Source organism: Mustela putorius, unplaced genomic scaffold, assembly GCF_011764305.1.
Source record: "Mustela putorius furo isolate JIRA1106 unplaced genomic scaffold, ASM1176430v1.1 tig00000095_pilon_pilon_pilon, whole genome shotgun sequence".
Classification (NCBI taxonomy): domain Eukaryota; kingdom Metazoa; phylum Chordata; class Mammalia; order Carnivora; family Mustelidae; genus Mustela; species Mustela putorius.
In genome coordinates, this window is record NW_025421280.1 from 1123693 (window position 1) to 1150991 (window position 27299).

Below are 27299 nucleotides of genomic sequence, written 5' to 3' on the forward strand. Positions count from 1 at the left end.
ACTAATATAAAAACATTTTGTGATGATACCTGCCTGAATACTCTACATTCCAGGAGATCCAAGAGTCAAGAATGTCAACCATTTCCCAAAGTTGAAAGTACAAACCATTAATGGCAGCAGATACATCTTAAACAGGTGACTACTTAAGCAAAATAAGGGAAGTGTTAATCTGTACTCTCTTCCCCCATCCATACTACTACAAACTAGGGCAGCAGTTCTCAAAAATGTATTGTAAGAGGCCAAAGCCATTTCTCATAAGAATAAGAGTTGATATTTTTACTATGTTAATATTTGTCTTGATGGTGCAAGAACAGCAACAGGGAAAATGAAGACACTTAGCAGAAATCAAGCAACAGTTCCAAACTCCTATCTACTAGTCAGTCATCACCTTCTTCACCCACCAAAAATTCACAGTAAAACAAAAATACATTTCATTTAAAGTTTAATAAAACAATAAATACTAATTTTATTAATACTCAACCTCTGAATATGCATTTTCTTAATATTCTCTGTAACAAAATGGGACAAATAATACATGAAAAATGTATCAAAATATTATATACATTTCAAGGAAAAATAGTTGAATATTGTTGCGAGCTGAACTAGCTGCTATCTTAGAAGGCAGTTTTTACTTGAAAGGACTGTCAAACAAGGCTTTTTTAGAACAAGAAAATTTGGTAGATATTTTTTAAGAAATGAAGGACTTCAAGAGATATAACCAGTAACTAAAATACTTGTGGCCAACGAAAAATTTGACTTCAAAACAGAAAGTGAAACTAGAAAATGTTTTTCAGTAGAAGCCTAGAAGGCTCCTGATACATTCCCAAGACATTTCGGAATCAGTCACTGTCGACTTAAACAGTACTATGTGACAACAACAACAAAAAGCTTGAACTATGTTCAAAATCAAAATATTTTCTGTCTCAAAGGTCACTATTAACAAGTGAAAAGGCAAACCCACAGAACAGAAGAAATACTTGCAAATCATCTATCTGATAAGGTGTTAATAACCAGGATATAAAAAGAACTCCTACAAATAAGCAAGTGGGGGAGGGCAGGAGGGCATAGAACACAACCCAGTGAAAAAATAGGCGAAGTAGTTGGACAGACATTTCTCCAAAGATATACAAAAGACCAATAACATGGAAAGATGCCCAACCTCACTAATCACTGGGATAATGTACATCAAAACCAAAACGTGACAGAACTTCACATCCATTAGGTCGCCTGCTATGCAAACAGCAACAACAACAAAAACAAAAACACAGGAAACAGCAAGTATTGGCCGCCAAAGCTGTGAAGAAATTGGAACCTCATACTAGCTGGAGGGCATACAAAATGATGCAGCAACTGTAGAGAAGTGTGGTGGTTTCTCAAAAATAAAAACAAAACAAAAACAAAAACAAAGAATTACCAGGTGATCAGCCATTCCCTTTCCAAGTAAATACCCAAAACATGTGAAAGCAAGGACTCAATCAGAACGTGTACACCAATTCACAAAGCAGTAGCCAAAAGGTGCAAAATACCATCAATCAACACACGAATGCATAAATAATGTGGTGTAAATACATGCAGTGGAATATTATTAGGGCTTAAAATGGAAATTCTGGCACATGCTACAACTTTGAAAAATCTTGAACACAATATGCTAAGTGAAATAAGCCAGACACAAAAGAACAAATTTTATGATTTCACTTACATGAGGTATCTAAAATAGAATCAGAGGCAAGGAGTAGAAAGGCATTAGCCCAGGGGCTGGGGAAAAGGTAAGGTATTACATTACTGTTTAATGAGTACAGAGTTTCAGTATGGGAAGATTAAAAAAAGGCCTGGATATGGATAGTGATGACTGTGGCACAAGACTGTAGAAAAGTATTTAATGTCCCCAAGTTATACACTTAAAATGCCAAGATTTGTTATGTACATTTTACCCCAAAAGAAAAGTGTTGAAAATTGGACAAAAGATTCAAATAGGCATTTCTCCAAAGAAAATAAATGGCCAATGAGTACATTAAAAGATGACTAACATTATTATCCACTAGGGAAACACAAATCAAAGCACATTTTATAAGATACCATTTCACATCTACTAAAGGTAGCTATAATCAAAAAGTTGGGACAATAACAAGTATTGGGGAGGATGCAGGATGAAATTGGAAATCTTATACACTGTCGGTGGGAGTGCAAAATGGTATAGCCACTGTGGGAAAATAGTCTGGCAGTATCTCAGTTAAACACAGAGTTAACATGCAACTTGACAATTCCATTCTATTAAATGATTAACTTATATGGTATACAAATTTTATTAATATTAAAAAATTTTGGAGAGGATCATGCTATTTCCATGATCACATCTTCTTCCATTCCCTGCTCTATTCTGGGAAGGTTTTGAGATAAGAAAAGGTTTTGAGATAAGGTTTTGAGATCAGGAAAGATAGAGCCCAGGGTAAGCAAACTATGGGAGCTTCAAAGACTATGATATTAACTTGTCAGACAGGAATTAAGTCCCATAAACTAAATGAATTTTATACATATTGTATTTTAAGTTTCAAAGGTATCAAAAGCAGTTACTCTGAATTAGATCCAAGAGATCCAATTCAGAAGTCACTATACCATATAGAGATGAAAAACCACTTCTACAAAAATGTCAAAAACGTAGCTTTTTGTTACACTACAACTGTGACAAAAACAAAAACAGAAAATGTTTTCATGAATATTATAGAATTTGAACACAACAATAGGCCATGAGCAAATAAACTAAGGATCTTGCAAAGAAAAAGTATTTTCTTAGGAATGTACTCATTGGTTGAGTAGAAACTAGAAACAAAAAAAACCTTATTTTTCAAATGAAAATAAAATTATTCTAAGAAGATGTTCAAAAAACACACATTTTCAGGGCACCTGGGTGGCTCAATGGGTTAAAGCCTCTGCCTTCAGCTCAGGTCATGATACCAGGGTCCTAGGATCGAGCCCGGCATCGGGCTCTCTGCTAGGCAGGGAACCTGCTTCCTTCTCTCTCTCTGCCTGCCTCTCTGCCTACTTGTGATCTCTGTCTGTCAAATAAATAAAATCTTTAAAAAAACAAAAAGACATACATTTTCAACTTTAAAATCAAATCAATTCCTCCACATTAATTTAATATGCTTTGCTAAAATTAACTCAAGAATTTACTGAAATTACTCCTTAATTTTTTAAAGATTTTATTTATTTATTTGACAGAGAGAGATAGTGAAAAAGGGAACACAAGCAGGGACAGTATAAGAGAAGAACAGGCTTCCCACTGAGCAGGAAGCTCAATGTGGGGCTGGATCCCAGGACCCCAGACCCCAGAACCTGAGCCAAAGGCAGACGCTTAATGACTGAGCCTCCCAGGCACCCCACTCATTAATTTTTTTTAAAGTAACCTCACCTCCCTCCACTTTCTTCTTTCCATCTTTACTTTCATGCAACTTCTCCTTTAGAGAGACACAGCACTAATAAAGATACCCTATGAAATATCACACAATGACCTTATTATCCCCACAGGAATTCACAAGTCTATACCCGCTCAAGGGCAGAAAATCTCCTATTTTCTCAGCGGGTTCTAGAACACTTCAGGGGCCAGTAACCACCATCTTAACCTCCTGCCTCTTACAGTTCCAAATTCTATTAAGATTACTTCTACTCAGCCTCAATGGTTTCTACACAAAATCTGTGTGGGAAGCTAACACAAGAGAACACAGGAGAGCCCTACTACCTCCAGGAATAGCAAATACTACACCATATGCAAATATCAAAGGGGGAATACATGAAGAATGAATGAAAAAAAAAAACCAAATTTAAGAGGGCTGGGTGACAAGTTCATAACATCTTCAAAAGGTAGCTATTCAAATCAGAAGATTTTAAGTGTCAGAATTTGGGGGGCCTGGGTGGTTCAGCCAGTTGATGTCTGCCTCCAGTTCATGTCATGATCCCAGGGTCCTGGGATGAAGTCCTCATCAGTACCCCTGCTTAGCAGGGAATTTGCTTCTCCCTCTGCCCCTTCCCCTACTTGTGATCTCTTTCAAATAAAATCTTAAAACAAAAAGTCAGAATTTTTACATGACAGGAAAGAGCAAAACCAAGTAAATTTAATTTGAATATTGAATTACATGAGCAAAAACATGTGGCAAAAATAACATATTGTGAATTGCTTACACAACATCATGACAGCATTTTAAAAAACTTTAAAATACCAATTACTAGCTCAGAAAATTTCTGTAAGTAGGGCCCCAATCAAGGGAATATTCCTTTTTCATCATGATTACACCATACCATATTTTATCATTTAAATGAGTAAATAAAATATATCAGAGAACAGAGAGCCCAGAAATAAACCCAACACAAGGAAACATGGTATATGGGAAAGGACCGATTACTCAGGAAATACCCTAAGAAATGGTAGGACTACTACAAAATTTTACCAAAGTGTAAAAAGTATTTTTTCCAACTATATTTTAATAGCACAGTCATAAAAAATTAGAAAATAGAAACAAAATGAACACTGCCCATGAACTGTCCAGTAATTATCATTAAAATATATTTTAGTGTATTTTTCACTATTCTATTCTTATTAAAATATGGCATTCTATTTTGATAACCCTTTTTTCCCCCTATTTACTATGGATATTGTCCCACGATCTGTAGTCTCTGGTAGGATTTTTAATTTGTATCACATACAGCTGCACCATTATTTAATAACCATTTTTAATAAAATTGATTTAATAAAAATTAAGGTGCAGTAGGGATAACTTTATACATACTTTTCTGCAAAATCTTTTTTTTTAATTTTTTAATTTTTAAATTAACATATAATGTATTATTAGCCCCAGGGGTACAGGTCTGTGAGTCGCCAGGTTTACACTTCACAGCACTCACCATAGCACATACCTTCCCCAATGTCCATAACCCAACCACCCTCTGCCACCCCCTCTCCCTCCAGCAACCCTCAGTTTTCTGAGATTAAGAATAAACACAATTTTAAAAAGAGGTTTTCTTCCAGCTGATTACAATTAAAAGTAATTGTGGTTAATATCCTAATAATAAACTTTGAAGGCATCTGTTTATTACTTTAGTATAGATTCCTTAAGTGGAATTACTGAGTCTAAAATACAAGTATCAACTTCTGATAAATGTACTTTCAACAGCCTCTCAGAAATGTTGTACCACTTTTAAGCGTCATCAGGATAGAAACACCTATTTCAAAAAAAAAAAAAAACCTCTTTCATTCAAGTATTAAATTCTTTCAAAACTCCTGCACAATTTAACAGCAGAAAATCACTTTATTTGCATTTCATTTACTGCTAGTAAAATCGAGTATTTTAACCTATGTTCACTGGTCACAAGACATTTCTTTTGTGTCTGGAATAGGTCCTTTCCAATCCTCTCATCCTGGGGTTCCTCAACTTTGGCACCACTGACATGTGAGCATGGCAGTTCTTTGTCATAGGGGAAGGTCCTGTGTAGTGTAAGATGCTGAGCAGCATCCCTGGCCTCTCTCCACCTGCTTTAAGTCAGAAGCACCCAATCTCCACCCTCTCAAAAGTTGTGACAACCATAAACATCTACAAACAATGCCAAATGTTACATAGAAGACAAAAATTGTCCCCAATTAAGCAGCACTGCCCCATCCCCACACTCCTTAAAAGAAAAAGTAAACTACTAGGCAATACAAGTATGAACATAACTTTTGAATTGCCATTTTGTACTGATTGCTTAAAAAAGAGCAACTGTTTTTAACATAAATGTTGAAGTGACACTAAAATTTTTGTCTATTTGTTCCAATTTTGAAATTACCCTTGAAATATTAACACATTTTCTTGCTCAGAAAGTCCTATCTGAAGATGGCATGGTATTTACCTGCTTCAAAGCAATGAAGCTCTAATTAAATACTGAAAATGAATTTTCAAATTAAGAGTACTAAAATATCTGACAGTTGTACCCATCAAAGATCCAATTCAATGGAAAAGAAAAGCTTCAAGAGGTAACACAAATGTTCAGATAATACTCAGCATGAACCTGGGTTTCTTCTTTGGCAACTTATATATTCATGATAAGGGTTCTAACATGTTTTAAAGAGTCAAGTTACTTTTCTCTACTGACCCATCTCTCCCTACCAATTAAAGCAGAAAGTTGAAGAAACAGTGTGTCTGGTTAGCCTAATTTAGCTATCCTTTGGCCCCTTATTGAAAATCTTTCTAAAATTTATTAATATTACCAACATGAACCCGTCTGTCCCCCATGAACAGGTGACCCAAAGATAAATCTCTAACAGCAAGGCTCAGGTTTAAGAGAGACAACCAATTCAAAACTCGGAGGATACCAGAGTTTTTTTTATAGCACCAGCTTAATGGCTGAGGTGGATCTATTCTGTCCCCTACTGGAAGGGAGCAGGAGCAGCTCTTCTTACTGCTTTCACCACTACTGCTATTACTTTCCCCCACAATCCATAGGATACCAATTCCAAATTTCCATCAACAGGCAATGGTCCATTCCTTCACTGTAAAGTTTGTCAGAGCCTAGGTAGGCCCTGGGCCCTTTTTGCATTCTACCAACTCACACAACACATCAGGGGCAAACACATCAGCAGTTAGAAAACTCAGAAGATATACATCACTGATCCTCCACTAGTAAAATTAGGTTAGAAAACATGATACAAAGACAATAAACAAATAAAACATCATAAACTATTAGTTGTAGAGATTTAGTGATGGTAAACGGAACCTAGAGACAGGAAATATGAAATGTAGGCTTAGAGCTATCTAGGAAAGGCATCAGGGCAAAGGAGGATTGTAAGTTGGACTTGTAGAAGGATGAGCAGAATGCAGAAAAATAAAGTGGAAAAGTACAGGACCTAAAAGTAGGAGCTTAAAAGAGACAATTTCCCAACCATTACTGACATTTTTGGCTACACAGTTCTGTTATGGTGGAATGTCCCGTACACTGCAGAGTGTTTAGTATAGTCCCTGGCCTCTACAACTAGATGCCAGCAGCACTCCCACCGAGAATGTTGACAACCAAAAATATCTCCAGAAAATGCCAAATGAACCCGGGGGGGGGGGGGGGGGGGCACTGTCCCACACACACATCAAGTACCACTGCAATACACAATTCCTCTTGTTGAGGATTACGTCGGTTCCTGAAAATCAGTAAGATCGGGAAAATGAGAACTGCCAGATCAAAGTCTCACAAAATTTGAAGGATAAAGTAATATGCATGTATATTTTTAATGGCAGAAAGAAATTCTAAAATGTAGGTGATTTGTTTAAAAAATAAATAAAACACTCACTAACATTAAAGCCTGTCTCACAAAATCATTTTCAACTGTGCAGGAAAATGTGCTGTGGAGATGTGACCTTACATTTTTTCCCCCTCAGGTGTCATCTTGTGTACTGAGAAAGGAAGAGGTAAAAAACAACAACAAAAATCTTTCCACACTGACCCACAAACTCATGTGGTGCAAAGCAATCAGTTAATTGTTGGGGTTTTTTTTCTTCTTTTCTTTTTTACATTGGCTCCATGCCCCAGCTTTTGGGAGTCCAACATGACACTTGAACTTAGGACCCTGAAATCTAGACCTGAGCTGAGATGAAGAGTCTGGTATTTAATCGACTGAGGTACCCAGGCACCCCGGGTTTTCTTTTTAAAAAGACTGAAATGTATGTAAATGATGAAGTAACAGTTTCTGTTACTGAAATATAAAAATGAGTTTAGGGGCGCCTGGGTGGCTCAGTGGCTTAAAGTCTCTGCCTTCAGCTCAGATCATGATCCCAGGGTCCCGGGATCGAGCCCCACATGGGGCTCTCTGCTCCGCAGGGAGCCCTGCTTCCTCCCCTCTCTCTCTCTGCTTGCCTCTCTGCCTACTTGTGATCTCTCTGTCAAATAAATAAAATTTTTTTTAAAAAGTTTAAAAAAAAATGAGTTTACACATTCAAGGATGGTGGGAGATTACTGTATACTTTAGTACACAGGGTTCATCCTGGAGAATCTTGAGTTTGAAGACAAGGCTTGAAGAGTCTAACAGTATTTGTAATAATGGCTTTCAGTAGACTGGTATGTGTCTATTTTCTGCTATGTCATATACAGATTATTTCTGTTCATGTTTTGAAGTATGCCCCGGAGTTATGTGCTACTCTAAAATTACTAATTAAAGACATAATTACTTAGGAAGTATTTTTCTGCATCTTTACTCTCAAAAGGAAGAAAAACATATCATTAAAAGCACAACATATACTACAAGGACAATTTATACTCTGGCCCAAGATCTGTCTAAATACGTGGAAAACAAACACATGAACAATGAAATGGATAATCCTTCCTCAGAATGTCCATCTATATGTGATGAAGCCAAGAAAATAAACCGGAAGCTTGGCCAAGCTCCAATTTCAGCTTAGCCACTTTTTCATTTTTCATTTGACAGTTATCTAAAATAATTCCTTTGTTTCCTCATCTATAAAATGGAAATAATTGTACCTATCACAAAACTGTGAGGATTAACATTAGTGTAAGGAGACTGCATGTCAGCAAAGTAACTCACACTTAGTAAGCACTCAATGGTTGTTTTTCCTCAAGAAACTCAGGACAGGGAGAACACCTGAGAATATTACAGAACTATGCAGACAGCTTTCAAGGTGGCATTACCAAGAAAAGAATTAAAACAGTAAGCAAGACCTCTGTTAGACCACAATAAAATGGTTGGTCTTATCTTATGTACTGCTACACAACACACTAAAGATTTCAGGCAATCTGTCTGGCCTAAGAATACTCTTTAACTATTCCCTTCATTAGAGGAGAAAATCTCTTATCCAATATTCCTCTCTCCACCATTTAACAAAACTCTTTCCTTCATAACTAACTAACTAAATAAATAAAGTATTGCAGCTAAAAGATAAGAAGAGAGAATAGCAAAAAACGCCTGTGTATCACCTCGCTTTGTCAAACCTTATTTATATGTTTTGCAGTTCCTGATGAACTAGAAAACCTACTATTGCACTTTCTCCAAAAACTGACTCGACCAGGATCTCCAATGCATTGATCCTTCTACCTTTTAACTATCCCTCAACCCCTCTGACACCCACTCTCTTCATTATCCCGTTTAAATTAAACTGTGCATACAGTTGACTCTCTAAACCTCTTTGCCTTCACTGTGCTCACAAAATCAACTACACCAGTGAAATGTTATCCCCACCAAATCTGTACCCAAATCTTAATTCCAGAAGGAACACGAAAGTTACAGAAAACTGCACCACCATGCTAGGTGGACTCAAGTACACTATTAATGCTGACAGGTAATAAATTTTCCCCCAGTTTATTCACTCTCAGGCTCTTGCAGATAACTATTTTATATCATCCTCTCCTCAAACCCCCAATGAGTTCTTCCTCAACATCACACTCAATGACTTTGCTTTCTGCTTCACTTCTAAAACTAAAGCAGTGAGCAATGTCCAGAGTTCCACCACATTTATCCACCTACTAGCAGGATCGCGTACATACACACTGAATTCCCAATTGTAATCACAAATGTACTATTCATTCTCTCATCTATTAACATATCAGATTCTCTCCTTTTGTGCACCTACTCAGGAGTATCACTTGGGTAATTCTCCCTTTCTCCTGTCAACTACATCTATATCTACTTTGTAATCTCTAACAGATCATTTCCATTTCCATTATGCAAATATGTCAATATTTCTATCTCAAAAATTTCCACTTAGCCTCCTATCCTCTGCATTATTTATTTGCTGTCCTTGGCAAAAAAATTCCTTAAAAGGGTTGTCTCCCTCCCGTTATCTCTCAAACCCACTCCAAAGAAGGGTTCAGCCCCACCACTAAAAATTAATCCGCTCTTAACAAAGTCATCAATGACCTCCATACTGCTAAATCCAAAGGTCAATTCTCACACTTCATCCTTAATTAGCCTATAAAGAGTACTTCACACAGTTATCATTCTTCCTTAATTATATTCATTTAAGTTACTGGACTTTGTTGCTCATTTTCCCTTACAGGTTTCCCAAAGTTCTAACTCTAGAGTAACCCAAACTTGGAATAACTCTTCTTTGCCCACGCTTGGGGATCTTATCCAGTCTGGAAATTTTAAGTATCATCTATATGCCCATTATATCTCCTGTTCTCCCCATTCATCAATATAAAATTCAGTGTGTCCAAAACTGAACTCCTGATCTTTCCCATAAACTGCCCCTACCACAGCCTTTCCCACAGCATGCGTAATGAAATTCTATCTTCTAGCTGCTTAGGCAAAACCCTTGAGTCATTCTTGACTACTTTTCTCTCATACACCACAGCCTATCTACAGGAAATCCTGTCAGCTGTACCTTCAAAATATATAAAGATTATGACTAATCTTCACCACCTCCAGATACCTGAACCACTATCATTCTTCAATAATATCATTACCTTCATCTTCAACAACACCATTCGTAAAACAATCCTCTTAACACTTAAGTCTGATAATGTCACTTCTCTACTCAGAACTCCACAATGGCTCCCAACTTCAGAGTAAGAGTAAAACTCAATGTCCTTAAAATGGTCCACAATGTATTACAAAAGCTAACTCCAAACCCCTTTACCTCTCTGACCTCTTCTCACTGGTCAGTCTACACCAGCCATAGTGACCTCCTGGTTAGTCTGTGAAAAAGTAGGACACACTCTTACTTAAGTACTTTTGTGTGGAAGGATTCCTCTGGCTGGAATGCTCTCCTACTATATAAAGCTTAGTTTAACCACCCTATTTAAAATTACAAGTTCTTTTCCAATCTTAACACTCACTTCCCCTACCCTTCATATTTTTCCATTGCCCTTTCAATGAAGTAACATAATACATAATTTATTATTTACTACCTGCCCACAGATTTGTTCACCTATATATATAGAACTATATCACAGCTACCAAGAATATGTCTGACAGACAGGAAGTACTCAATAATTTTTTGGCGAATATTCTGAAGCCTGCTTTGGTGGAAATAATACTAACAACCCACCTACAGTAGAAAAAAAAAATCAGGAACATACCACATTACAAACATATTTAGGAGGTACTGTATGTGCAACTGTTTTTGCCATAGGAGTACAAATTTGTATTTAAACTACAATGCATAACAGAAAAAGGAGCAAACACATAATCACTTATGTCAGACAATGGCCTTAGCACTTTGGACATATTAATTCAATCCTCACAACCACCCTATGAGTTAGGCAGCATTATTTCACTGGTCTTATCATCAGTATGCAACAAAGAAACAAAGAGGTTAAATAACCTGCCCATGATTGCACAACTAGTAAGTGGCAGAGCCAGGATTTTCAACCCAAGCATTTTGGCTTCAGAATCCATACTGTCAGAAAATCATGACATCTAGTTACAGGGAGGGAGGAAGGAAAGGTGGGCAAATATGCATCTCTAAGCTACTCTGTAATAGGAAAAGATGTTAAGAGTCAACCTGCCTTCAGGGAATTCACAATCTAAACAAAAAAGACAGCATTAACAAAATCTATACATACAACAATGGAAGCAAACATAAAGTATTCTACTTACTGGGCTAAGACTTGCCTACATGTAGACTTTTCTATGTATCTTAAAAAGATGAGCACAAAGGAGAGGTCCCTGTTCCAGGGAGAGGGCAACAGAGAGAATGATCACTTGAGAGGATGATCCACCACAGAACTTTGAGTAGTTTAGGAAAGCAGAAAAAACAAAAGGAAGAAACTGGGGAATAGCAAATTAAGCAGAAACACAATAATACACACCTTAGAACATCATGATAAAGATTTTAAATTTTAACTTAGGTAGGAGGAGGGTGCATAAAAATTTTAACCATGGGAGTAACATGATATTTACATTGTAGCAGGACCACTGCTAAGAGCACAGATCAGAGACTAAACAGAAAAAGTAAACTGCAGTTTAGGGAACAATTTAGAAAAGCCTACAAAGAAACCTGGGCAAGAGGAAAATGATTGCTAATGTCCACAGAACGGTAAACCCACTGTTTGAGAATCTTCATGTCCATTTCCACTAACATTGCCCTATTTCAAGTTCTCATTTCCTCTATCCTAAACTCCCACAATAGCCTCCTGATTTCCCTACCTCACCTAAATTAGACACCAGTTTAACCTAGACAAAGTTCTGCTTTATCTCTCTACTAAAAACAAAAATCCTCCAATAACTTGTAAGGTCTTTGTAAATGCATAATTCTATGTATTAGCAAGACACTCTGATTTATCCCATATACACCTTCATAACCACAGGTTTTCTCTTGGCTTTGCTCATTGTCTCCTCCAGTTGGATTGAGCTAAACTGCCTCCTGTCTCAGGAAGCTATCCTTAATCCTCAGAAATCAACTTCTTACTCCGGAAGCACTTTCTTACTCCCTTAAAGCAACTATTATATTCTGCCCAGACCATAATCACTAGGTTCTAGATTTTTTTCCCTCTTGTGAGGTTCCATGAAGCTAAACATCATGCAACAGAATTTTTTCTTTCGGGTGGGAACTCTTTTGTTAGAAACACTTTGACAGGAATGTAAGCAAAAACTACGCTTCAAATCCACAACTCAGAGATGTTAAGATTAATGAACTTCTCACAATAAAGAAGGATTCTTTCTCGCAAGTCATAGTTATAATCTCATTAACAGTTTTAAGGTAACAACTTTAATACTCTACCTGTATGAACTGAGAATACTATACATGCATGCACATATGCTTGCTACAGCTTATACCAATGAGGCTGGATCCCCAGCTCATGGCTCCCAATTTCTTAGAAAGGGATATAATACACAAAAATGAATGCTCCAGGAATCAACTCTTTCCCTGTCCATATTTCTTAACCTCTCCCCTGCAAAAACTGGATTAATCCTGGGGTCAGCCAATTGGACGTTTCACCCCAGAAATGTGAAATAGGGAGAGAAAACAGACTGGAAGTTACTGAACTAAATCATTTCTATAGCAGGAACTCAAAGAAACATCCAGCAACTTCCAGTCCAGCCTGATGTACCCCATTCTCATATCCTTGGCTTGGCAGTTTAACCCAACCTCTGATTCTAAGTTCTATCTCAGAATACTTCCAAAAAATCTGTCTCTTCTCTCATTTCTTTTGGGCTTAGAGGACCAAAATCAGTTTGTTTTGCTTATAAGCAAAAAGCTTTACATTAATTTGATGCTTTCAAAAAACCATATATTATTTGAGGATTAAATATTTAATGCTTGATCTTTAAGCAAAAACCTGAGCTGAGAAAAAAAGCCTCTTCTGGATTTTCAAATAACAGTGTAAAAGTTCACTTCTACTTTCTATATTCACTCCTAAATATTTTAATTTTTAAAATGCTGTAACACTAATAAATTAATTCAAGTCTAAGCGGACACTGCCAAATGAACCATCTGAACATTCAGTCTAGCAGACTACCCACAGTATTTAGAGATTCTGGGTTTTAGTTTTGTTCTCTACATGTAATTCAGAATGTCAAAGACCCTATATGTTGTTATATACATTGACTGTCTTTATGATGATCATTACTATTAAGTAACTTTATTACTGCTTTCTTCCTTATTAGCACCTTATCCCTTGATTATAGTGTGAATATAAATATCCAATGTGTTCAAAAACCTTGATTTTCCTGGATCAGAAATTAGAACTAAACTTAAAAATGTATATAGTTATGAATTTAGTGTCTGAAGAAGGATGTACATTTCAGCCAATCATATCTATGATGTTCTTATTTTTAATGGGAGTATTAAAAATAGTATTGGGGGCGCCTGGGTGGCTCATTGGGTTAAGCCGCTGCCTTCGGCTCAGGTCATGATCTCAGGGTCCTGGGATCGAGTCCCGCATCGGGCTCTGCTCAGCAGGGAGCCTGCTTCCTCCTCTCTCTCTGCCTGCTTCTCTGCCTACGTGTAATCTCTGTCTGTCAAATAAATAAATAAAATATTTTAAAAAATAGTATTATAAAAGGTAATTGCTTAAAATTAAGGCAGAGAAATTATAAACTAAGGGGCACATGGGTGTGGCTCAGTGGGTTAAGCCGCTGCCTTCGGCTCAGGTCATGATCCCAGGCTCCTGGGATAGAGCCCCGCATCAGGCTCTCTGCTCAGCGGGGAGCCTGCTTCCCCCTCTCTCTCTGCCTGCCTCTCTGCCTACTTGTGATTTCTGTCTGTCAAATAAATAAATAAAATCTTAAAAAAAAAAAGGCTGCATTGTTTGAATTGTTTTACATAGATATCCTACTTTTATAATAAAAAATACATTTTAGGGATGCCTGGGTGGCTCACTTGGTTAAGCGGCTGCCTTCGACTCAGATCATGATGCCAGTGTCCTGGGATCAAGTCCCACACCGAGCTCCTTGCTTGGCAGGGAGCCTGCTTCTTCCTGCCTGCCATTTTCTCTGCCTGTGCTTGCTCGCTCTCCCTCTCTCTCTCTGGCAAATAAATAAAATCTTAAAAAAAAAAAAATACATTTTAAATACCCAGCTACATTTTTTAACATAAGAAATTCAGTAATTTTTAAAATTAGCACATTTAGAAAACATCCCATTAACATGATTCTATAACTTAAAAGTTTTGTACTGTTCAACTATAAATTTTTAAAAAGTAAAACCTCTAAGAATCACTAAAAACAATATGATTTTATCCATAAATCCTTATAACGATATGAACTTTTAAAGACTACCAACTAAATATAAAAGCAATATAGTTATAGTTCTTAAAACTTGAGAAGAGGAGAATCCTAAATAGACTCTGTGCTGAGTACTGAACTGGAAGCACAGCTCCTGATGCAGGGCTCCACCTCAGGACCCCTGAGATCATGACCTGAGATGACATGCAACCAAATGAACATCCAGGCACCCCAAACTTTAATTTTAATGAAATTTGTGATTATGTCAAAATTTTGAGTATTTGGAATTTATATATACACACACACAAAGCAGAAAAAAATCATAAAAGGAGAAATTTAAAGCAACTTCAATTCTATTCTCATATAATCTAACCAAGTTCTATAGCACTTCATACATTATAAAGGCTATTATCTCTTGAAACTAAAGCTCTCCTCTCCCTACTCAAAATATAAAATCAGAAATCTATGACAAAAATTCTTATTATTGGTTTACCCCTTCTATAGCTGATTAGTCTTAGGCTCACAGCATATGCTAATTTAAGGGTGAACTGAAAAAAATTACTCTCTAAAGGAACTAAACTTAAAAAGTTTCCCTCCACCCTAATTTTAAAAATGAAGATAATATATTTGATACAGATGAATGTTGATAAAAGCAGCAAGCAAAATATCATATGAAATATAATACTAATAAAGCTAAAATAATAAATACGATAAGCAACTATGGTTTGTTTGCTTGCCAGTACATTCCCAGCAATTAGGACAGTATGTGGCACAGCATATATGCTCAGTAATGTCTGCTAATTTAAGTTAACATCTCAGGAAATGGGAAGGAATGAAGGAACATAAACAAACATAGCATTATCAAAAATTACACAAAAACTAAGTGGTGAGAAGAAAACAAAAGGAACTTGAACGTTCAGGAAATTTCACACCAGCGTATCTTATAGAGAATTATCATATGAATTATCATGTAGTATGCTCAATACATCCCAGCCCTTTTTCTTTCCCATTTTCCTTTAACCAGGTACACCTAAAATATTTAATTAACAAAACTCAACGAAATTTAAAAATTTCAAGAATATATCTGCATACCTGAATCCATACCTGAATCTAATAAGTAGATATAAAGATGTACTAATTGCACAAATCAGTTGCAAATGTGATGGACCAAATGTGCCCTCCCAAAATTCTTATGGTATTTGGAGATGATATCTTTGGGAGGCAATTAGGTATAGATGAGCCCATGGGGTAAGGCCCTTATGATGGAATTAATGTCCTTACTAGGAGACACCAGAGACAGAGGTTGCTTGCTCTTTCTCTATTTCGTCTCTCCCATACCCCTAGCCCCCTTTCCTCTTGTCATGTGAGGATAGATCAAGAAGGTGGCCTTCTGCAAAGGAGGAAGGAGTCCTCACCAAAGCCCAAATATGCTGGCACCCTGATTTCAGACATCCAGCCTCCGTAACTGTGAGAAAATCATTTGTTGCTGAAGCCATCCAATCTCTGGTATTTTGTTACTGCAACCTAAGCTAAGACAGCAAGTTAACTATTGAAGAAACAGTGACATACACTACAAAAGGATATAAAGATCAAAAACCAAATTATGACTCCTAAGGAGCCTAGTTTAGTAGAGAAATAATGGTTGTAATAAACACCCATAACATAGAGCAGAAAACAATAAATGGAAAATTTATGAAGGCAAAGTTACTATATTGTTTGAAAATCTGGGAAGGCAGTTACCTTTGTCTAAATAGATTCTAGACATACGGAAACCATCCTTCCCTCTCTCTCTCACATACACAGTCTCTGAATTTGGCTATAGTAGTTTCTATTATTTTCTAAAGTTAGAAAGAATACTTCTTTAACAGATGAAGACAGGTGTGATTTTGCTTTTTCTTCCACTTACATATTTAATCCAGCTCCTACTTTGTCACAGTCTCAGCAAGGCAATTTCAGCCCCCTCAACACTTGGGAAACCACAAGTAGAAACAGATTAGTAAGCAAACAGCTGCAATAAAAAAGTGATCAGTGCATATCAGAAATATGGTGGTTTCTATTAAGAAAGGGGGATCTGAGAAAGTTTTCAGCAGATTACTATGTATTTGAATAGAGCTATCTGAACAATCTTAAAAGACAAGTGAAGGTTATGCCATGAAGAAGAAGAACAGAGGCAATCAACAGGAAGATGCTATTAGAATTTAATACTAGCAGAATACAGCACTGCACATTCAGTGAAATGCAAATAATTTGGTCAAGTTACAAATGGTGGCAAAAGATTGGAAAGTTAAGAAGAGCCCAAATCAAGAAAGAACTTTAATGAGTAAGACAATATTTGCCTCACTGGAAGAAAAGTAGTATAAGAAGGAATGATATTAACTAATAATGTTAACAAGGGAGACTTTAAAGGGAACAAAGCAGAGTGACCATACATCCTAGTTAGAACAGTCCTGGTCTACATCTGTTCACCTGGTGTTCCACCCAGTTTACCACTTGTACCGTATTTAATGAAGTGTTACTAGTAATTGCAGTAAAATATGCAGGTTTGGTAGGCCTCTCCACTTTGTACTTCCAACTTCTGCCATGATCCTGTCAGCTTGTTTATGAAATGCATGGATAATGAAGAGAGTCCTCACTTTAATGTAGAGTTAAATCTGAAAGATGACAGGAATAACTAATTTATCTTTCTTTCATCCTTTCCAGACTTACTGTATCTAATCCTTCCCTTTCAAGGGTTAATATGCAGGGGACTTCTCCAGAGGTTAGGGCAATTAGCATCTTTGGATGTGGAAGAAGTGGTCAACATTTCTACCACTAATGTCCCACTGATGTATCAGCCAACTTAGGGCCTATGATTTTGTCCCTGAAAACAGAGCTGCCAAGCTATCAATGAGCAGAAGTAAGGGAAATTATAAGTTAGGTACATGCAAAGTAGCTAATATTAACACACAAAGCTAGTACTTTTTCACTAAAATGAAGAATTAAAGCTTCTCTCTTCCCAATGTATATTAAGACTCATCCCATGAAGCTAGCTAATGAATACATTTGTGAATAATAATTTTATCATTATTCCTAACACAGAGCTCTTAAAAGCCTTGTAAAACAGGGGTGCTAGGACAAACTTCTGCTCTATTATAGAGTCTGGGGCCCCAGTTCCTGACAGAGCACTCTTAAAATCTTTGGAATTTCCTGAGTGATAGAAACAGCTTCTGTTCTAATGAAGCAACTCTAATGAGGTGATTGATGGACTCCTGCATGGGGGCTAGTATCACAAAGACCAAGTGAGGATTAGTAGTTTGGAACTTTCAGCACTGCCTTCCCTCTTCTCCAGAGAGGAGAGGGGCTAGAATTGGAGCGAATAATTAATCATGCCTACATGATGAAGCCTCCACAGAAATCTATAAACTAGATTCAGAGAGCTTCCAGAATCAAGAACAAGAACGCATTCACATGCTGGGAGGGTGGTGCACCCCAAACTTCACATGGACGAAAGCTTCTATGCTCAGGATCCTGCCAGGCTTCATCCTATGTTATCTCTTCATCTGGCTCTTCATTTGTATCCTTCAATATCCAGTGTAATAAACCAGTAATCTAGTTAAGTAAACAGTTTCCTTGAGTGCTGGGAGCCACTCTAGCAAATTAATGGCACCCAAGGACAAAGTGATGGAAACCTCTGATTTTTCAGCCTGCTGATCCAAACCACAGGTTAACAACCCAGATGTGTGACTAGCATTAGGGTAGAAGAGAGACAGTCTTTTAAGATTAAGCCCTTAATTTATGAGATCTGACATTAACCCCAGGTAGATAGTGTCAGAAGTGAACTGAACTGGAGGACATCCAGCTGGTGTCACAGAATTTCCTAAAAGCCCACACATGTAGTGTCAGAAGTGCTCTGAGAGTAAGAGTAAAGGAGAGATAGAATTTTCCAGACATATTTGACTAGGTAAGAGGCAAACATCTGCGACTTTCACCTTCACTGAAAATCAAAAATAACACTTATAATTAAGACTATGAATCTTTGACAAGTAATATTTATTTCTCAAAATTAAACTTTACTAAGTTTCTCAAATAGAATTCCAAAAGGTAAAACCAGAGACATGGTTAAAGATTTTGATCATACCCATCGGTTTTTATTTCACAGGTGAAAGAACAAACTATGAGACACATTTTAAAGCTTGATGTATGCTTTTTCCTATTAAGTAGAATCTTTCAATCTTGGCACCACTGACATTTTGGGTCTGGTAATACTCTGTGGGTGGGAGCTATCCTGTGCAATGCACAGCATCCCTGGACACTACCCATTTTCAGTAGCATCCCCCCACTAGTACCAACTGCAACGGTCTGTCATTTTCATCCCTGACTGAGAACCACTGCCGTAAATTTTCGAAAAGGAAAGTGAAGACAAGTATTACAGAATTAAATGAAAACTTGCAGAAAAAGCCCACATCTCAAAAACCTTCAATTAGTTTTACTGTTAATTACTGCAAAGTCCTGCGAGTTTACATAAATACCATAGGTAAGATTAAATATTTTACTTACATTTAAATACAAGACTATATATATTCAAAACTAATTCTTTTCAAAACTAATTTTAAAAAGAACAATCTGAAGGTAAGTCCATTTTTGTAGGTGGTATTTTTATTCTTCCTGCTTGAGTATCAGAACTCTAGGACATTTCTGCAACCTCAGAGTGCTCTCAGTATTCAGTCTACCGAAGAACAAAATGTAGTTTTTTCCCTGAAAATAACTGGTTTGTTTTGGCCTATTTACAAAGAAATGCCAGAGCTAGATTGCGAAGAAAAAATTTACAAGAACAAAATTTCAAATACGTCATAAAAATTAAAGACACAGCTCATACTTTGTTACCTGGGGTCTCTTTTACTGATAAATATGACTACTTATCTATGGATTGTGACTAAAAAGACAGATACATGCCAGAAATAACAATCCAATCCAATCATTACAAAAACTATTCTTGCTATATAGTCATGACCATCTTTTTTAAACAACTTGCTGTTTGAGACTGTCTTAAACACAAATTATTCCATTATTCCTAACACAAAGAAGTGTAATTATTCAGAAGTAACTTCATCGGGCTCATTTGTTACTTTTATCAAAAAAATTTAGCAGAAGCCCTGAAAAACAAATCATAACTTCATAAATGAGGAAGACAGAAACTATAATTGGAAATAAACAAATGGAAAGATGTAGGCACAAAATAAAAGAAAGCAAATTAAAACGAGATACCATTTTTCATCTATCAGATTTTCAGATTTAAAAGCCTAATAAAAGGGGCACCTGGGTGGCTCAGTGGGTTAAGCCGCTGCCTTCGGCTCAGGTCATGATCTCAGGGTCCTGGGATCGAGTCCCGCATCGCGCTCTCTGCTCAGCAGGGAGCCTGCTTCCTCCTCCTCCTCTCTCTCTCTCTCTCTGCCTACTTGTGATCTCTCTCTGTCAAATAAATAAATAAAATCTAAAAAAAAAAAAAAAAAAAAAAAGCCTAATAATGCTCGGCGCTAACAGTGGTAGAAAAATAACTTCCCTACAGTGCTTGTATAAGCGTACACTGAAAAACTTTTTGGAAGGCCAGCTGGCAATACCTGACAAAATAATAATGCCCATAAACATCAACCTATAGATTCCATTCTTGCATCTGTGTCAATGTAAATATGCTCACTTAGGCACTTTCTGAATTGTTTTATAACTGTAAACAATCTAAAGAACCATCAAAGGAGGACAGGTTAAATAACTTACAGTATGTCCCAAAATATGGAATACTATGCAACCCATAAAAACAATGAGGCAAACCTGTTTCGGTAAGATATCCAAATATAGGAGGTAGCAAAAGGGAAACTGCCCAAGTTTGATATTAAGTGTTTTTTAGAAAGAATTAACATATACACATTTACACATACACAGAAAGATTTTGTTACTATGTAAGAAAAAGATTAAACGTATAGTTTGATTTTTTGTTGTTAGTACTAATATAATAAAAAAAACTTTAATGAGACAAGCTTATCTAAGCAGTACTGATTCCCATAATCTTTGTACATGAGTTTTTTCACAGTTTGGGCACAAGAATTATTTAATCCATGTGATCCATTAAACTCACCATATTTCTCCTTAACCAAAATGGCAATGTAAACAGAAAATGTATGTACTGTAGTCTCCATATTCGAGATTCTTAAAATTTTTAAGACAAATATTAAAATTTGCCACCTGTCCACGCACCTAAAATTTTGTCAAAAAATAATTTTTAAAGTGACCACATCAGCGCCTGGGTGGTTCAGTGGGTTAAACCTCTGCCTTCAGCTCAGGTCATGATCTCAGAGTCCTGAGATCGAGCCCAGCATCAGGCTCTCTGCTCAGAAGGGAGCCTGCTTTCCTCTCTCCCTTTCTCCCTCTCTCTCTGCCTGACTCTCTACCTACCTGTGATCTCTGTCAAATAAATAAATAAATAAAATCTTTTTTTTTTTTTTTTTAAATTAAAAGACCACATCCTAACTGTGCATTGATTTCGGTCATATCCTACAGCAACTAAGATAGCAAAATCAAATGTCACAGATAATATTTACAAGAAAACTGGCTAAAGTGACAAGTATCCCTATGAACCTTCTAAAATAAACAGGCAAGCCTAGAGAGCTATCAATATCTACAGAGGAGGAAGACAAAGACTACTTCCCTTACAATAATAGCTCCTGAATAGGAAAACCCTGAATTCACTAACAGCACTTCCTGAGGAAAAAAGAAAACTAGGCCACATTCTACCCACATTCAAGATTACTTGTTGCAGAAATACTCTGCTGTGCAAAGTCCCTAAAAAATGTGGACCTGTCTCCAGATAAATAACTACCTTGAGACAAAATAGCCATAATCTCAAAAACCACCCTGCAGTCACCACGCACAATATTCCTAAAATAAGACCAGAATAAAACAATCTTGAAAAATGTCAAATTCACTTTAGTACAAACAATTCTGAACAGAAATATTTCATCAGTCAACAACAAGCTATCTCACCCTCCCTCTCAGATATACAATAATGCAAAAATTACAAATGTACTCACAATAGCTTATACCTCTCAAATACCAAATTCTTCTATAGCATATTTTTCTCTAGTTTCATCACCTGGAAATAGAAATCTTACCACCTACCTCCCAATATTGAGAGGTTAAGATTTTTGGTTGATTAAGAGTAACAAATCCAAAATACATATATTGAAAAGAAAGTTAGACTCGTATTTCCAATTAAAATATACATCAGTCTTATCACCTATACACTTTATTTTTACATGTCCGAAAAATTACAATTATTAAAATTTTCAGCCTTTGAGGTTACTGGAAAATAGTCTAAATCACAAATGTTAAAAGTATAGCAAGTAACTTACCTTACTGACTTCCAGTAAAGTATCTTCTGACACATTTTTTTCTTAAATCACAAATTACCACACCCAACCTCCCCATATTTGCCACAATCCCCAGGAAACTAAGACATGTCAGTGCTTAGAAGGTCCTATCATGGTATGCCACAAGGAAAGAAAAGCTGGACAGGTACATCAGTCAGGATTAGATAAGAAGCAAGAACATCACAGAAATAACTATTAACAGATTCCTGTTAAAAGCATAATTTCAAATTCTCAAGGTTTTAAAAGAATTCTCAGAGTGCTTCAGTAGAGAGGAAAGATGTAGGGTGCCTGGGCGGCTCAGATGGTTAAGCGTCTGCCTTAGGCTCAGGTCATGATCCCAGGGTCCTGGTTGGAGTCCTGCACTGGGCTCCCTGCTCAGCAAGGAGCCTGCTTCTCCCTCTGCTTCTCTGTTTCTCACGAATAAATAAATAAAATCTTTTAAAAAAAAAAAAAAAGAAAGATTTGAGAAGACAACATGGGACAAGGAGTATAAAAGTACAGGCTACGAGAGGACCTAAAGGCAGAATGCCTGAGTTTAAATTCCAATTCTTGCACTCACCAGATGCACTACCTTAAAACTTTTTAAGATATGTAAGTCTCGGGGCACCTGGGTGGCTCAGTGGGTTAAAGCCTCTGCCTTCAGCTCAGGTCATGATCTCAGGGTTCTGGGATCGAGCCCCGAATCGGGCTCTCTGCTCAGCAGGGAGCCTGCTTCGCCCCCTCTCTCTGCCTGCCTCTCTGCCTACCTGTAATCTCTGTCTGTCAAATAAATAAATAAAATCTTTAAAAAAAGAAAAAAAATTTTAAAAAAGATATGTAAGTCTCAGTATGTGTTTTTAAAAAGCAAAGGTACCTACTTCAGAAAGCAGTTGTAAAGATCAAATCAAGATACACATATGAAACGTCTGTGTCTGGCACAAAATGTTTACTAAAAGTTTGCCTTTTAGGAAGAAAAACCACTTTAACCTAAAACACAAGTCCTATGTGAAAACTCTAGTCCCTTAAAGATAAATCTCCATTTCAGGTTCACAAGCTTAAAATCAAACTAAGACTCCACAAAGGAGTTTATTGAGAAGCACCACACACAAAAAGAAGTTAACATTTGGAGAATAAAATTTTAAAAGGGTCAAAAATACTCAAGATACCCAGAAACTGCAAGGAGCCTAGACAAATCACAGGGAGACAGGAAAAGAAAGTACCATGTACTGTATGTCTGAAGAAGTCTAAGTCAGATCTAGTTATAGCAAAGAAGGAAAATATAATAGCTAAAGCAAAGTTTTAGAAAGCAAAATGAGTAACTAGCTCAGTCTCAAGTATAAAAAAGTTTGATGAGATTTAGGGAAGTCTTGGGCCTGAACAGAGATCACTGTAACTGGTCAATGTTTTTGTTCTTAGGACTTCATTTCAGTAAGCTGCAAACCTTTTAAGTATCAAAATTGGTATTAAATTTATTTTTAGTACTGCTAATTTTTATTTTCATATCAATCTAAAACCAAAATAAGGAATCTAAGATTTATTTTACTGAATACCTGCTATTTCAAAAAACTCCGTGAAGTTAAGTGTTTTCACATTTCCAGCGCAGACCTGAAGAAAAGGCAGCTTAGGTAACTAACCTATTCCATCATGGTCATTCACATAGATTATAAGGAAACTAAAATTTTCACCAAGATTGTTTTCTAAGCTAGGGTCAAGCAGATTATAAGCACAGAGTCAAGAGAGATACCCTGACAAATTCACCTCCAAGAGCAGCTTCACTGTACCACAGAGCCTGTCAATAAAGCTTTTCTTCGCCCCCCTCCCCAAAGACACACTGGTAAGTGGTAACAAAAAAGCCCTACTACACTGTCACATCTATGGCACATTTTGAAAAAGAACTGGGGGCAGTAATTGCCATAATTTTACATCATTACTAATTTGACACGTAACTATTTTTCACTGTATAGTCAGTGGTGTAATCTCTCAATAATACTCAGTGTATCTGGTAGGAATGGACTTTGAGCTTGGGTTACAGAAGTACCTATTACACAAGGTAGATTCCACACAAGCAGTGCCAAACCCAGGCAGCCTGATAATATAAACAGGACTGCTGTGGGTGAAACCAGAGAAAGCAAAGAAAAGCAACTAAACACATCTAAAAGCCTAGCAGATATGAAGATCTAAAATATATTTCTCAGATTCACTGGGTATTTTTAAAGTAAAATGTTTTCACAAACATATGTATTAAATGAAGTAACAGCCAACATTCTCCTCTTCAACTGTCTCTACTGCTTTAGTCACTGAATACATTTAAGGGTTTTGTGTTTTGTTTTGTTTGCTATTGATACTGAAACTTGACTTTGGTACAGAAAGATACAGGCAGAAGGATGCAGGCAGACACACACACTTTTCACTCACAAACTCCGGTATCATTAAAGTAAAAGACCTTACAGTCCACAAAACAGAGGGAAAGCACAGTAAATTGTGGATCATAAAATCCTTAACTTCTTACTAGTAAGATGTTTTGAAGCACCATGGAGTTTCTGACAGACTTCCAGTAATATGAACTGATGCATTCATCAACTGGCAGGCACAAAGAGGACCTCTGGATTTAGATATACACAGGTGTGTATACAGGTGACACTAAGAATGGCATTCTGTGAACCTCTTTGTGGCTCTGATGAATTAAAGTGGTTAACCATGACTGGTCTTTCTCATCCAGGTATACACAACTGATTCTCCTTTTTTTTTTTTTAAATCTTTTTTGGTCTCCAAACCATTCACCCCTGCAATATACTCCCAACAGTGAACATCTTTCACCATCAGCAGACATTTTTAACATCAACCACAATCACTAAGCCCCATGCTTCACTCTTAATCACTATTGCTGCCAATACCACCCCCAAAGTAAATGCCACAACACAGACTCCTATATGGTTTTCAAGCTGGGAGGAAACTTGGAGATCATAGATTACAAGCCCTTCATTTAGTATCTTAGCCAACTGTGGCCCACAGTAATTTAAGTGATTTAAATAATGGGAAATAAAATAGTTAGTTATAGCAGCTTCCACTTAGGGGTGGGAATGAGAGTGGGTTGTCAATTTGTGCCAGTCACTGTATTAAGCACTTCAGATGTACAATGAGAAAATTAAAGCACAGAGAATTCAGCCTTGGTCACAGAGTAAGTAGAAGAGGTAGGAATTCAAACCCAGGTCTTGTGTTGACTCAAACCAGAGCTCTTTCCCTAAGATACAGTATTATCTCAGGCTTGTCTCTTAAACCAAACTCACTGTTTATGCCCAACATATAGACAATTCTAATTTTTACTCCAAATTTTAGTATTTATAGGTACATCCTTCTATTTATTTAAGTCCTCACAAGAGCTGAGGCAACTATATGGTAAAAACCCCATTTTTCAAGTGAGCGAACAGGCTCACAAGTAACGTGCCCAAATTCACGGAGAGAAGTCGCCAACCTAATTTCAGAATTCAAGCCATGCTCCTTCCAAGAATATTACCACATGCTAACTCTCATGAAATTATGGGACTAACCAACTACTAGTAAAACAGGGACTGAACATGGAAAATATGAGCTCACCTGCACACCAAAGAGACTGAAAATTTTAAGTTAACTCTACACAGAAAACAAGGTTCCAAAGCATCAACAGATTTTCTGCAGTATGCATGACACATCAGGTTTATAGCACGATATGATGAAACAAATGATTAAAATTTTCATGTTTATACCTTAATCACTGCAGTTACTGGAACACATGAAACAAAATTTGGCGCACCCACTTAACTAATATTTAATGAAAATCTGTGCTTTGTCTGTGTACCACTGTGATGGTGGTACATGACAGGGGACACAAGGAAAATTCATAGTAAGTACATTATTTTAGTATTTATAGATTTAGAGTATAAGTACTGACTTAGAAAGATGTAACCAATGCAACAAACCAGTGGTTTCAGATCTTTCTCACAATGGGAAAAAAATTAACATAGTGACTACATTTCTGTGGAGGGATAAAATGAAGGCTTAACTTCTACAATATTTTTCTATTTTGAAAAAATCTGGAAAAAAGTAAGCCAAACTAGAAAATAGTATTAAATATTTACATAGATGTTACAAGGATGTGGCAAATATAATGAAGGCAGTATAGGAGGCTGACTTTTTAAAAAAATATTTTGGGGGGATTTAGAGAAAGAGTGAGCACACATGAGCAGGAGGGGAAGAGAGGGAGAGAATCCCAAGCACAGCCCTAACTCAGATCATGCCCTGAGCAGAAATCAAGAATCCACTGCTCAAATGAGTGCCAGTGGGCCACCCAGGTGCCCCGGGAGACTGACATTTTAGAAACAATGTTCAGTATATACTACTGTTCAGTAAATACTAAGCTGACAAACAAAATTCCCTAAAGAAATCCAGAGAAGAAAGATCTAACAGCCTCATCACTTAAGGAGATTTTTATTTACTTATAATAAGGAGGTCTCAGCTGTTGTTAACTACTTTTAGATAACCTTTTATTTTCTTACTATTATGTCAAAATTGCTCAACACAAAGAATTTCCAATTGCAGGGGGCGAGGTAGGAGGGTGGGGGTAATCCAGACTCAATATAAGCACTGTCAACACAGTAACTACTATTTATTGAGCATTTACTGTTTCACTAAGTGACATGATTAAGTTTTCCATGTATTAAGTACTTATACTATGAAATACTATTATTTCTACTTCATAGATGAGGAAAGTAACAAGTTTTCATAAGAAGTATAATAATGAGAGGGTGACAATGGTACTTTAGTTTTCTATCCCTCCAAAACCCCATATATCAGACATAACTAGACAGCAAAGCCAAAAACCAACAAACAATAACATTTACAATTAAACTACCTGAAAAAAAACAACACAACACAAAACTAGCTAAGAACGTAGTGAACCTCACAAACCCCAAAGAATAAAGGGTTAAGAAAAAGTGACAGTTACGTGACCCGTACCTTATCAGGTTCTGAACAAAAGAAAGTAGAGAGAGGTCATGGTGCACCTGAAAGGCCTAGGAAAAGGAGAACCACAAAACTGTCAACAAGCAATCACTAGAAATCATGATCGGGCAATTTGAGCATGGCAGCTGGAACTGAATGGGCTATGCCCACTCCACTAGTGATAAACAAAAGGGACCCACAGTGAAGGAACAGCAGTCTTGCTCCAATGTGATCCTGAAAGTGACCTACCAGAGATGACACCAAGATGTGGAGAAGAGGACAATAAAGATGAAGGAAACACAGGGTCCA

General features: G+C 36.8%; 1 protein-coding gene across 2 annotated transcripts in view; it reads right to left on the minus strand.

The window, feature by feature from the left end:
- Nucleotides 1-27299, minus strand: part of PPP4R2 (protein phosphatase 4 regulatory subunit 2) — a 50223-nt gene that overhangs the window by 15767 nt on the left and 7157 nt on the right. The window lies entirely within an intron of this gene.